Source organism: Bidens hawaiensis, unplaced genomic scaffold, assembly GCF_021521415.1.
Source record: "Bidens hawaiensis isolate Kalapana, Puna unplaced genomic scaffold, B.hawaiensis_p1.1 tig00052798_1, whole genome shotgun sequence".
Lineage (NCBI taxonomy): Eukaryota > Viridiplantae > Streptophyta > Magnoliopsida > Asterales > Asteraceae > Bidens > Bidens hawaiensis.
The window spans coordinates 65,335-80,589 of record NW_027499492.1 but is presented as its reverse complement, the minus strand read 5'-3'; the positions used below and the strand labels follow the sequence as shown (position 1 = coordinate 80,589).

Below are 15,255 nucleotides of genomic sequence, written 5' to 3'. Positions count from 1 at the left end.
GTTTATTGATGACATTTTGATATATTCGAAAACCAAAGAGGACCACGATCAGCACTTACGAACCATTTTGGAGTTGTTGAGGCAGGAAAAGTTGTATGCCAAATTTTGAAATGGATGGCCCACCAATTTCCTCCCCACGTCACCCCTTCATTGTGACCACCCCCTCCCCCAAATCGCCCCCTTGAAGCCCACAGTGGTCAGTCTAGCGGCTTAAGCATACGTTTAAAGTAAAACTTCCTTTTAAAGCCCTAAATGTACTGTATTAAATTATGATATTAAAAATATAAATATACTATAACTATAACTCAAAAGGTTGTTATTTAAGTATTAGGGCTGCAAACAAAACAAACATTTAGTGAATTGTTTCATGAAGTGTTTGACGTGAAGTTAGTTTATGTTCATTCATTTAATAAAGAAACAAACATGAACAAAAAACTTTGTTCGTTTAGTTAAACGAATAAATATGAACAGAGACCTTGCTCGTTCATATATGTTTATTTACGTTATTACATTAAAAGGTTTCGACATTAAATATTTTTATTGATTTTACTATTAAGGAAATATAATACCCTAGTTATAGTTTATGCTAAATACTTATATATGTTTGGTGGATTATGCGTAATGTTGTTATGAGAAATGCATGTTTTGTTCCAAAATAAATATATGATCGTTATTATTCGTAGGGCTGTCAATTTATGACACGGACCTGTTAACACAACACAGTACGGGTTTTAACAGGTTTGGGTTTGAGCTTAATAGGTTTCGTGTCTTAAACAGGTCGACCTGTTTAAGACATGTTTAAATTCGTGTCCTAACAGGTTAAAGACCTATTAACCTGTTAGTAACCTGTGTAGATTTTTATTTTAAAAAATAAATATATATAAAGTCGTGATTCAGGGGCAAAACCCCCAAATTTCGTTGTCTTGGTTTAGGGTTTCTTCACCGTTGTTACAGAATACTCGATTTTTGGTAATCTAACAGCTGGCTGTCGGTTACAGAAGCAAAGGTCCGCTGCTTAACCGGATTCAACTTTGTAAAAAGAAAAAAGGTAATGTGTAGGCAACTTGATTATTTGCATTTTCGCGACATAAGTTTAATTTTACTTTCTTTTCAGATAATCAGATCCAATCGGAATTGTATGTGGCGGTGGAGTGGCTGTAGCATTTGTCCGTCATGGTAGGCGATTGTCGCTCTTCTATCATTGCCGGGCTCTGATAGGAACTCTAGGTGGTGGTGGTGGCAGTTGTCTTTTGTGGTGGGTGATTGTTGATGATCAAACATTTTCCGGCGGCGACCATGTGTTCGAATAGCCATAGGGCTTTTGGATTTTTGTTGTTATCTCAATGATGGTGAACGCGAAGTTATTGGAAAGCTGTTCAATCTGGCAGTTTATGTCTGATCTACCCACTGAAAAAGAACTTAAGGCAATTCATATATCTATTTTAAAGAGATTTTATTTCACCATTTTTCATGCAGTTAATAATACCATATGCTTTATTGTTTTTAATATCCTTTTTCAGGACACAGATAAACAAGCTACAAAAGAGTTGTTGAAGCCATGTCTCAGGCAAATGTAACATACGTACATGTCATATTTCTCTCTTCTATAGCATAGCTGTCATATTTATTCTCTCAAGTTCACTAAAGTGCACAACCATGTGGGTCTATCAACCGGTAATTGGGAACCAGGAGGTACCGTTTCTGAGGTGAGCATGTTATACAAAAAAAGTTGGCCAAGTGTTTGCATTGTATAAAGACCAAAATCCATTTTTCATTCTTTTTCTTATTATATTATCCAATAGTGTATTACGCGCCCCGTATAATGTTAAATCAACTCTAAACAGTATACCCTGTTACATCATATGATAGGACGAAAAATGGTCACTGGCCGTATGATTTTGCCTGTCAAAAGCATCATACATGTCATGATTCGTCCCTCATACAACCTTTTTCGTATCTGATACGGCCCGAATGACCATGTTCTCCCTTTCATACTGGTCATACGGACAATGCAGTCCGCATGACACGTCAATGGTATCTATAGATAATACATCAATACTTGTGTTTGCTCAGTTCTTCACGGTTTTCCTTGGTTGGTCAGGTATATTTTGATCCAGACGAAAATACGTGGGCATTAATGGAACAGTTGGGTAATCAAAAGGTTAAAAATGCTGGTAGTACTAATATCAATATGGTTTCTGACAAACAAAGGAAGCCACAGGCCTTACGGCGATTATAAACAAAGGAAGTATTTCAGAGTACAATGGGACAATGGTCAATTTGCATGGCTTTTGTATCGATTGCATCAATGTCTATCTGAAGACTGCTACAAAAAGACTTAAATTGGAAGAGTGCGAACTCTATATGCATGTTGTCAAAACTTTCTTTTAGTGCCATTATTATGTATGACAATTAGCAACGTCAAAAACCATTAGCTTTCAACATCTAAGGCAAACTGTGTTCATTCATTGGCACAACTCTTCACCCATCCATGATTATTATGTTAAAAAGAATACGAAAGTAGATCCATGATTAGTGGCAACAACTATTAGAAAAATTTATGAGTTCTACCTATAAAAAAAATGAACTCGCATATCTGTTTGATCTCACACATTTATAAAGTTGTCAACTTTTAAAAAACCATAAATCAAAAGGTCTCCAAACTACCCTTAAAACTCAAGTCCAAAATTAAAACATAACAGGTCCAACACAAAGAATTACAAAATTAAGCAACCTATGCAGTGGCAGCTTGTGCAGCCTGCCTTTTCCTAGCCTCCTCGATAATACTCAACTTGATGCCCTTCCCCTTCGGGAGCGATACCCAAGGCTTCGAACCTTTCCCAATAGTAAACACATTTCCCAAACGAGTAGCAAACTCATGCCCAGTGGCATCTTGAATGTGAACAGTCTCAAAGCTGCCCTTATGTTTTTCCCTGTTTTTAAGAATTCCAACGCGCCCAGTGTTACGTCCACCAGTCACCATGACAACATTCCCAACATCAAACTTGATGAAGTCAACAATCTTGTTTGACTCCAAGTCGAGTTTGATGGTGTCATTAGCTTTGATGAGTGGATCCGGGTAGCGAATGGTTCGACCGTCATATGTGTTGATGTATGGAATTCCCTTTGAGCCAAATTGGACCGAACGAACCTTGCACAACTTGAACTGTACACAAATAGTACTTAAGACATCAAGCTCGTTTACATCATTTTAACAATAAAGTGACCACCCAAGTATTCAAAAATTTTCACTAAAACCATACAGATATTAAAAAAAATTGAACATAATAACAAGTATTTAATTCTTCTTCCATTTTTTTTTTTTTTTTTTGTGGCAATTCCAGCAAAATAAACAAGCCAAAAAACTTTAAACAAGCCTGTCAAGTTTAGAGTTTTTGGTGTGAACTGTGAAATAAAAAAGAAGACCTCTAGATCAACTCATTTGTTTCAACAAACCAGAGTAAGTTAGTTTATCATTGACTAAATTGCCATTATTAGAAGGGTAGACGTAACAAAGCTTTCCTAATTGTTGACAATATTTAGTCAATTAACAAGTTACTTAAAAAGATATGAATAACATTCATATACTTGAAATGGCTATTCATATATTATCCTTTTATATATATCAACTTAAGCGAAAATAATCCAACACAGAACTAAGCTTAAAACAACAGAAAATCAAGCTAGAGCAGCACACAAACACTCTGTTTATGCATATGATTATTTTAAACTAAATAAAAATTATTCTTCTTAAATCAAGAATCCAAACTAACCTTTGATTCCTCATCCCTGATTGAGTGTAGCCTGAATCTGCCCTTCGTACCATTTTTTAATAACCGAACCAATTAACCAACACTTTTATCCGTAACAATCATGTTCTTCTAACAGTATCATGTTATAGTGTTCCAATACATCAAAATGATATTTATCCAACTTTCTTTGACCATTGTACTCTTAATATTTGATATTCCATTTGACTATAAACTCGCTTTGAAACAGTGACTTTATGTTACAATTATTTTATTTTATAGTGGCTTTGACAAGTAGCTCTTCACCTGTTAAAACTTAAACTTTGAGTTCATGAGTCTCCATGCATATTTTAGATTTAATGTATATAACCAAATTGTTTATAATGTTTTTGGTTTTGATTTTAGTCCATGTCAAAAGTTTGGGTCTAGCGGTCAATTAACCAAATTAACCACTAATAAGGGATTAACCGATAACCGAACTGTCATTGTTTCCTTTTTTTTTAATGTTCAGGTTTCGGTTATTGCCATTAACCAAACCAAGCCCCTAAATGCAAGAAAGAATTTATTAATTAATACTAAAATCTAATAACTTAATAATAGTAATGAGTCCTAGAATTTCAATGGCCAAAATCATTGAAATAAAAAGCAAATAAAATAACTTTGAAGAACAATAAAATCGTCGTTTAAAAAAATGTCAGAGGGGCTATTCAAATTAGAGAGTACACAAGAAAATCATCGTTGTGAAAAAAAGAAAAGAATATAGTGTTAGACCATTTGTTGTGGCCTCTCATTAGCACCTGGAGCACCGCGCTAGGCGTTAAAGCTCTAGTGGTAAAGGAGGCGACAATAACATGTTGGCGCAGGACAAAGGAGGCTGCAATAGTCGAATGGTGGGACCATTTTCTTTTCGACCGTTTCAAGTTTTTTAAAAAAGAAAAATACTTTTTAAAATTATTTATAATTTATGATATGTACATGTATACACATCTCATCTTCTTCGCTAAAAAATCATATCCCCAAACTCACTATATTTCATCTTCTTTAATATCTTAGCCTTTATATTTCCACCATGAACCCAGATATGAACCCGAACTTGTGGGATCCGATGAACCCGTTTTGAGCGGGCCTTCTATCAAACAATCTAAATAAGCCCTTTTTTAACCACCAAACACGTGATGGTGTTTATAGGTCTGTAATGCATTAAAAATACAAAACTTCATACAAAATTCAAATTGCATATAAATCATCTGAGATCCATCGACACATACTAAAATTCAAATAGAAATTAATTCTTTGCATACAATTTTAAGTTTAAATATTTGAATTGAGTCGGCTTGCAATCTAGTTATGCAGAGTAGTCATATACTCAAATTCCTTGTGAACCTCATTTTATGTCATGAATGAACTGACCATCACTTTCTCCATCTTGTGTTTCAGAAAACATAGTATTCTCATCTAAAAGGGATTTTACATACATCCCCTCATTAAGCCTCTTAATTACATATTTCTCCAATGTTAAAACCTTAATTACATATTTCCTCTTGTGTCATGCAATTACCATTTTACCCTTATCAATTTACAATACCTAAAACCCTATTCATTCCATTCAGAGAATAGAGAACGACGCCTCCATTCAAGCCTTCGTGACCTCCGACATCTATCCTTTCCATTCCGGCGTCGGGCACCATGACCTCCACTATGCCGTCATGAACTACCCTGGCATTCTCAATCGAATTAATCTTCGGTGCAGCCCCGGTGATTTACCATGTGTCATCGTCGCTGCTCCACCATTGTTTCACCTCCATTGCTATCGATAATCACTTTTAATCCTTTCATTTGATGATTACTGAAATAACTGATATATTATACATATTCATGCATATATATAGTTAACAAATAACAATAAGAATATGTATATTTATGACTTACGTAGTGTGTGTGTATATATATATAATAGTAACTAGGGTAAGGTTAAAATGAAAACCCATTTGAGTTGTGAAAACCCGTGAAAACCCTATGTAACTGAAGAGGTAGGTCCCAGCAGAGCCCAGTTGGACCCGCAAGACTCACCTTAAACAGGGACGTCTGCGCAGAAACCAACTGGATCCGCAGGACAAACCATGCTCAGAGACGTGACGTCCTTACGCGCAGTACGCAAGCTGGTCCCGCAGGAAATGCCTCCCAATGGTGAAGGACTCCGCCTGTCCCCGCAGCCTCGGATACAAGCCATTAGGGAGAGGCCACCCGCGCAGCAAGGCTACACGCACAAGGCACTTAGCTCTCAATCGTTCAGTGTCACCTGAAGGAATGAGCGAAGCCGGGAACAATCCCGCACAAGGGCGGGAGGGGGAATACTCCCGCCCAAATAAGCCAGTCCGTACGATACGGGAAGATCTTCTGTACTGTACCTGACGAGGTATGGGAAAAAGATCTGACTAAAGATACGACAGCTTATAGACAACAGTATGGCGAGCAGCATGCTCCTACACTGTATGTCACTATTAGCCGCTGCCTACTCACCAACTCTTGTCATACCACGTGCGTAGCTGGCAGTTGGTGGAAAAGGAATAGTATACAGCAGGCCTGGTCGCTATCAGCCGCTACCTACCCACCAACTACCAGCAGGGCACGTGCGTAGGCTACTGTTGGTGGAACAGGAACACTGTTGCAGCCGGCCATACCTCCTTGGAAACCTACCTTCGGCTATAAATACCACAAATGGTATGACCATCTCATCTTATCATATCTTATCACATTATCATCATATTATACCTGATATCTGCTCTAGCAATCTCTTAATATACTTTTATATTTAAAGAGCAATCTCATCTGATTCTCACGCCGGAGGGTGGTCACAAGGAGGAACCCCCCCCCCCTTCTCAGTGACGAGCTCACGGTGTCTGTTTTGCAGGTTATCAGAAGAACCATCTTCCAAGGGTCTAACCCCTCGTGGGAAACATCTATCTAACCCCCAGGTTACTCGTAATCTGCCCGGGGTCCGGTTAGTGTTTCTTCATTGGCGGCATCCGTGCATAAAGCTAGAACTACATTTTTCTCCAGTTTTTTCAAACTTCTACAAAGATGGTTAGAGAAATTCCGGTAACCACAACCCCAGCTACTGGGGGGAATACCGGTAACACAGTTTTTACAAACACTACCTCGGTTACCCAAGCCGGGGCAAGTGAAGTAAATTTTACGAACACTAACCCAGTTACTCATGCTGGGGCAAGTGCAGTAAATGATCGCCTACTGGGATCCACGGATACCCAGGTTGAGAAACGAAGACTCCCCCGCCAAACTCTCGATGAAGTCAAGGCATGGGCGGAGGCACGACAAAAGGAATTCCAGGCCGAGTTGAACGAACGCTTGCGTTCCGTACAACAGGCCGACGAATTCGAATACTGGGAGGATGACTCGGAGGAATCCGACTCCGACGCGAACCCTCGCCATAGGGCAAAAGGGAAGCGTAAGGAAATGGAATCCCAACCGAAAAGGCATTTTGGAAAAGCCTTCAAACCAAAAAGCACAGGTGGAAGTCCACGAGACTTCTCCAAAACGTTCAGACCAAACATTGCAAATGCAGGAACGTCCAAGTTTGCAAGGGACATTGCGGAAGCAATCGCCCCAAAGAGTGCCAAACAAATGCCTAACATAGGCACATATGACGGTATATCTGATCCAGACGATCATTTGAACAGGTTCATAGCGGGGGCAACCGTCAGCAATTGGACGGAACCCACGTGGTGCTACATGTTCCAAATGACGCTTGTTGGGGCTGCTAGAGCTTGGTTTGATCGTCTACCGGTCAACCACATCTACGACTGGGCAGACTTCCAGCAGAAGTTTAGCCAACACTTCAGCCAGCAACGGAAGAATACCGAGGAGCAATGGACAATCCTCAAATGCATACGAGAAGAAGATGAATCTCTGCCAAACTTCATCACTCGCTTCAACTCAAAGAAGCTAAGTTTGGGCAATATCAGCGAAGATCTTGTTCGCGCTGCCTTCATCCAGGGCGCGCATGACCCAGAGCTCATCCGCACCCTAACGGGTAAAGATGGCATGCCATCCACATGGGATGCCATCATGACAGCAGCAAAACGCTATGCGGAAACGGAGAAACAACTGGGTAGAGATCTCCCACAGAGCACAAACCTCTACACTCAGAAGACGAGAGAAGACAATGTCCTCACCGCCCGACTAAATAAAAAGCGGAAGCTAGGCATTTGGCAGTCAAGGGTAAACTTTGACACCTCATCCGGCTTGCAACATCGATTGGGCGGAAGGGATAATGTACAGCCGCACCGGAACTCCAGATGGACGCCACTCACCAAAAGCGTCACTGAGATATTCGCCACTGAGGAGCTCCCGTGGCGAAAGCCTCCAATAATCCGACATCGTCACGATGCTGATCGGAGCAAATACTGTGACTTTCACAAGACAAAAGGCCACAACACTGAAGAATGCATAGACGTAAAAGACATGGTTGAAGCATTTGTCAGAGATGGGACGCTCGCGCACCTCGTGGCGCAATAAAGGCTGAGCAGGCGGGTGCGTGTAGAACCCCAGCTGGGGAAAACACGAATAAAAATTCCAGCTTCAATGTCGAGACTACATGCTGCGTAAAGAACGAGATCCCGAACCAGGTGCGTATCGGCTCGATGGCACTCCCATCCCAACAACATGGAAGGGAGCTCATTTACACAGTTTGCATGTAAATCAATTCCAATTTGTAAAGAAAAGGCCAAGAACCACTTCTAATGGAAATGATTCTCTTTAGAACATCGAAGCTGATGATTTTACTTTTCTGAACACTAATATGACGATATTCACATTATGTGAAGTCGTTGCGTGGGAAGGCGGTTCTACCCGCACAAACCCAATAATGTGAAAAAACCTTCACGCAGGTCAGTTGAAGGGGAAAGGTTCAGCACCCAAAAATGAAAGTGCCGGTCTATCCGCACGAATCATAATGAGGAAACTGAACAATAACCTATCAACAACCGCGCGTCGAACGGTTAAACTACGCAACACTGGTAACGGCATTCACATTACGTGAAGTCGTTGCGTGGGAAGGCGGTCCTACCCGCACAAACCCAATAACAGGAAAAAACCTTCACGCAGGTCAGTTAAAGGGGAAGAGTTCAATTATCCCATTAAATGAAAGTGCCGGTCTATCCGCATGAATCATGAAAGGAAACTGAACACTAACCTATTGACAACCGCGCGTCGAACGGTTCAAAAAAAAAAAAAAAAAAAAAATTCTTAAAAGGATGAGGAAAACCTACACGCAGGTCAGATAAGGGTAAAGTTTTGCCATCCTACTAAGTGCAAGTGACGGTTCTACCCGCACAATCACGAAAGAGGAAGCAAAACTTCACACCTATTATCAACCACGTTCAAAGGTTAACTTATCCTCAAAAGATGAGGAAAACCTACACGCAGGTCAGATAAGGGTAAAGTTTCGCCATCCTACTAAGTGCAAGTGACGGTTCTACCCGCACAATCACGAAAGAGGAAGCAAAACTTCACACCTATTATCAACCACGTTCAAAGGTTAACTTATCCTCAAAGGATGAGGAAGACCTACACGCAGGTCAGATAAGGGTAAAGTTTCGCCATCCTACTAAGTGCAAGTGACGGTTCTACCCGCACAATCACGAAAGAGGAAGCAAAACTTCACACCTATCAACCACGTTCAACAGGTTAACTTATTCTAAACACTTGGAAAATTGCTAATTTAAACTAAGTATGCAAGTCATAAGTTTATAAAGCAAGAAACCCAAAGAAGGAAATAACAATCTTATACGCAAAAAGATTTGTATTTCACAAACGAATTATTACAAGAATGGCCGGGTAACTACCCGCCTACGAAAAGAAAATAAATACATCTGTACAAGACTATCCTAGCAGTGGGAAGGGATCTTCAGGATCAGGCTTCAAGGCCACTTCCACTTGGACCAGCCCCATCAGTAGAGCGGGGCGGTTCGAGGAAGGCTTTAAGGATAGCTAACCCATCATCAGCAGCAGCTACTTGGTTCACCTTCTCCACCACTGGATGCGGGAAGGCGGCGTATTGATTTACTGCTTGGTCGTATATGGCTTCAGTATCAACATTGTACAAAGGGAAGTTGGAAGGCGGGAAGCCTTTCTCAACGAACCCTAGACCAAGCAGGAAGCCGGCCCGTTCCCCATCCTCGTGAGAAGCGTTGAGGGCTGCGCTTATGGCTTCATCGTAAGTAGTCTCTGAGAAGACCCGATGCACAACCTACAAAGAAAATATACAAGTGTCAAACACCTTTTCTATGTACAAAGGAAAGCGTGAAGACGTAAAGCTAAACATACCTGAGGCAACGCCTCTCGAAGAAGCCATTCCTTGGCAACCAGAGCTTCTTGGAGGGCGGCTTGAGCTTGGGTGCGGGCGCGTTCGGCTTCGCTTTTGTTAAGGTTGGCAAGTAGCACTTCCTTTGCAGCAGCCTCTTCAACGCCCTTAAGCTTCCGCTCGGTGTGATCAAGCACGCCCCTCTGGTCCAGGATCTCTTGAAGCTTCTTGGCATCCTCCATCGCCAAGGCATAATGAGCACGTTGGAGACCCTCCAATTTGGCCTTGAGCTCCTCGTTCTCCACGCGTAAAGGCTCAGCAACGGCTTCAGCCTTGGTGGCCCTCTCGGTTGCGTTCCTCGCAGTCTCCTTAGCCAGACGAAGCTGTTCGTTAACAGCTTGGGCAGCCTTGGAGCGGGCCTCGAGTCGCGCTTGAACCTCAACCTCGATGGCCTTGAAGGCCTTCTCCTTCTCCGCAGCAGCTGCGGCCAACTTTTGGTTCTCCTCCCGAAGAGCCCGCGCTTGAGATACTTCCTTGGCGCGAGCTGCTTTTAACTTGTCGTTTTCACGACAAAGCAGCTCGACGCGCGGCTGCATCCGGGTATGGAGAACCCGAAGCTCATTGGTTAGCCTACCCTCCTGCTAGCTAGCCATGGCTTCCCCCAACGCACCATGGGGAGCAGCGTGGCGAGCCCATTCCACGCACTCCACAGGGGTACGAAGGGTTGTTCCTCGGCGTATGTTCCATCGCGGAACATACACTTCATTGGAATCCGACACTGCAAAAAACAAAAAAGCAGTTAGGAAAAGATGGTAAAAAATATAAGTGAAAAAGGGCAAAGGAACCCTACGCACATGTAGGGTCTATAACAGGCCGATAGCCGCCGAACCCATCACCTGAACCCAAAGGAAACCCATCCAAAAGGTCAGGCAGATGGGAAGGTGGCAAAGAGTGGCGAGTACTCCCATGCGTACCTGATGGGCCGGCCGTCGGTGCCGGTGGCGGGGGCATGGTGGTAGCCGCCGCAGTCGCTGCCGCAGAATCCGCAGCAATCGTAACCGCCGGCTCGGTGAAAGATGCTGTAAAAATCGCACTTACCACCGGCGGTGACGTCATCTCGGCTGGAACAGTCGGCTCAAGGGACTGAGCAACTGATCCAGCGGAAGCAGGCGCAGGCGCCTGGGTCGTCGCCTCAGGTAGGCTGACCGAGCCTACCGTCATCGGCGGAGAGGTACTCCTCTGCGCTCCACCCTGGAATGCGTCAACATCCACGCCTGCACAAGAAGATAAGTGTTAACAATAAATTTATGAAGTATGATAATCTACAAAAACAAGGATGTTTGTACTTACGGGTTTTCTTGAGCCTGAACGTACGGACGGGCGGGGACGAGCCCGATGGAGCCGGTCTCTTGGTGCCGGTCACCGTCGTCGTCAATGGTTCTCCGGAGGTAACAGTCGTAGCCTCCGGAACAGTGGTCTTCTCACCACCGGGGTTCCCCGCCACCTCTTCACTATCTGACTCGGTGTCAGATAGGAGCACCGGATCAGCTGTGGAGGCCACCTTCTCCTTCCCTTTCCCACCGGAAGCCTTCCTCTTCCGCACCAGCGGAGGACCATCTGCGGATTCCTCAGAAGAAGATAGGATGTCAGGGATTCCAGCAGCGGGTACAGCAGTGAGGGGTTGAGGATAGAGTATCGCCTTACCTGGCCGCCGTTGGCTCAGGATCTCGTGGCCCAGCGAATAGACCTCCACAAACCGATCCGCCGTTTGCTCCAGGATGGGCAACTCATTCTCGTCTAGAGCACGAGTGCCCACCCGCACGGGACCGTCTGCTTCCCGCGGGTACAGGAGCGACTCCAAATCGTTCCCCTCTGAAAAGAAAAGAAACAGTTAGAAGACAAACTCATATCAGCATGAAAGACAAGACATACCATAAGGAATAGAGTTCAAACCGTATTCGAGAATGATGGGAAACCGGGACGCATCCTTCCATACCCGGCTCATCCCCAGCATCACCATCCCGGACTCCGCAAACCGGTAAACCGGAGATTAGACCCGGGATATCTTCGCGAACCATTCCGCCTCCTGGTAGCTGGAAGCATGAAGGCTCGGAAGCGCTTGCCCCTTCTTAAACTTCATGGCAATGGGGATGGCGCGGGCAGAAACGTAGAAGAACTCCCACTTCCACGATCGGAGACTGCGCTCGGTCACGCAGATCTTCAAACCCTTAATACGGGTTGTCAGGGTGTACCACCCCTGGATGCACCTCCAAGTATAGAAGGTCATCAGGCGGTCCACATAGGGCTCAATACCCAGAATCCGGCACACCCACTCGAAGTGCCGGATCTTGGCAATCGCCATCGGATGCAACTCGGTTACGTGCACACCGTGCCTCTCCAGGACACGGTACACAAACTTTGTCAATGGGAACCTAAGGTTCCCATAAACAAAGAATGCAGCATATACCCCGATCTTGCCACTGGGGGCATCGTACACAGTCTGGTGGGGTTAAGGAAACTCAGGCTCAAGAGACTCAAGCATGAATTTCCTGACGACGTACTGGTACTGATCGACAGGTAGAGCACACTGGCACTCGCCAGCAGTACTCCTATCGTCGGCTAGAGCTTCAGCATCATGGGAAGACATATTGCAGAGGAAGAAGAAAACGATTTCGGGAAAATGCTTGCCTGAAAAGGGGAGTATTTGCCGGAAATCGCTAAGAAGAAGAAGAGAAGGGTGAAAGTGTGGATTACAAAGAACCCTCTCCCCCTTTATATAGTAATCGCAATTAATGCGGTGAATTTAATGCGGAGGAGAGAGAAATCGAAGGTGCAATGAAACTATGACACGTGGCAAAAAGCAAGCTGGCAACAGCTGTTGACAGGACGCGTACCATTAATTTCGCTGCAACGCACCCGAATAATCGCGCCCACGCGCTTGAAAAGCGTCTGGAATGACCATGTACTGTCACGTCACCATAACTTCTTGCACGTCCTGACACAGTCAGAAGAGACCGTCGCACGACGTTTCAGAGGTTTGGACTGTTCCTATCTTTCCACCAACCTTTCAAATTTCAAAATTCAAAATTTGAAAATATTAAAAAGTAAGCGGGAAAATACCCCTTACCTTGGCAAACAAGTAACCGTAAGACGGATGCGGGTACAGTGTAAAGGCAAAACCCTTCAAGTACCTAGCACCCGCAGGGAATTGAAGCCAAGTAAAACCTTGGCAAACAAGTAACCGTAAGACGGATGCGGGTACAGTGTAAAGGCAAAACCCTTCACATACCTAGCACCCGCAGGGAATTGAAGCCAAGTAAAACCTTGGCAAACAAGTAACCGTAAGACGGATGCGGGTACAGTGTAAAGGCAAAACCCTTCACATACCTAGCACCCGCAGGGAATTGAAGCCAAGTAAATTTTGGCGAACAAGTAACCGTAAGAAGGAGGCGGGTACAGTGTAAAGGCAAAACCCTTCACATACCTAGCACCCGCAGGGAATTGAAGCCAAATATTCCTCGGCAACCAAGTAACTATAAGACGGGTGCGGGTACAGTGTAAAGGCAAAACCCTTCACATACCTAGCACCCGCAGGGAATTGACGCCAGGAATTGAAGCCAAATTTTCCTTCCCGCCTCTTTCTCTCTCTTTCTTTCTGCCGTCCCGTCCCTCTCCTTCTCTCTTTCCGCCTTCTTTTCCCTCTTGTCGCCGTCCCGCCCTTAAGCCTTGTTTCCCTCTTTTTCTTCTAACTCTTTGCTTGTCCTTTGTTCCTTACCGCCTAAGGTTGTCTGCGCAGCTCCACGCGCCAGACTCCTTTCAAGGAAGCCTGCGTGAAGACCATCTGTTCCAGCGATACGCGAGACGAACTCTTCTCGCAGCGCGCTAAGAATTGTAATTCTTCTCGCAGCGCGCGAAGAACGGTAGTTCTTCCCGCGACGCGCTAAGGATTTGTAGTTCTTCTCGCAGCGCGCTAAGAATCGTAGTTCATCCCTCGACGCGCGAAGAATTATAGTTCTTCCCGCGGCGCGCTAGGAATTTTAGTTCCTCCCGCGGCGCGCTAAGAAATGTGATTCTTCCCGCGGCGTGCCTTAGCTTTCTCGCGCTAAACCCTTTGAGTTTTCTTCTGTTTAATCCAGCCGTTTGCTTTTGTGATGTCTTATCTTCTGAGTTGTTGACCTGACCTATCTTATGTCTGAAAAGTTGCTTTCGGCGCAGCATGCCCACCAACCCCATTGGTTGGCAGAAAAAGTGACTGACATTATCTTTTGAGATCTGCTTTTTCCATGCCTGACCAGTACCTTTATCTGACCCGCCCATGCCTGTTTACTGTTCCCTGTCAGCTTTTCCTTGTTTCCTGCAGCTGCCATATCTTTTGATATCTTTTGCTTTTGAAATCTTTTGCTTTTTGGAGATCTTTTCCCCTTTTCTAGGGATTGTGTTCCCTAGGGTTTCTCTATAAATAATAATCTTATTTTTTCCTAACACATCACACACAAAACACTTAATCTCTCCTGTTCTCTCTTGCTCCTTGCCGTTGTTCTCCCTTTGCCGTCTCCTCTCTCTTTGCCTCCGTCTTCCTCCCTGTTCTGTCCTGCTTTTCCGGTAACATGTTATATATAATAGTTTACTTATTAATTATGCTAACTTGTAATCAAGACTTAAAACAAATCATTAAAAACAATAATCTTTAATTATAGGTTAACCTGTGCTTGTTAAAGTTGGTTCTTGCTTTATCTTACACCGCATCGTTTATCAAGTGAGTAATCTCGTACCTAATCCCTTTTTATTTTTAATGTTTTGGGATGTTCATGTGTTCATACAAACTTAGAGTCTTAAACTTGTTTATGAACTTTAGTCGCGCAGTATCCCATGTGTTGAGGACGTTTACTTGGCTGTTTATTTGTATGTGTGTATCATTAACCGCTTTGTTCGGCCTATTCCGAAGTTTTCATGGATCCATTAGATGAACACGGGAGACCTATCGTTTACGGTTTTCTTTGTTTACACTTGCACAGATGTTTTCTCGTTTTTGTGCTCAATTGGGAGCACGGATTGAACTATGAGCTATGATCTATTTAGGCTTGATCACAATCTGATTACACCCTTGTTAAACACCAGACATACACGTGTTGCGCGCAGATTTATTGTTATCTATGTATTGTAATAAACTTGATTTCTCACCAA

The 15,255-nt window shown here is 43.6% G+C and overlaps 1 pseudogene; it reads right to left on the bottom strand.

Moving 5' to 3' along the window:
• Nucleotides 1–2,734: 2,734 nt before the first annotated feature.
• Nucleotides 2,735–15,255, bottom strand: part of LOC143599787 (small ribosomal subunit protein eS4 pseudogene) — a 31,817-nt pseudogene continuing 19,296 nt past the window's right edge.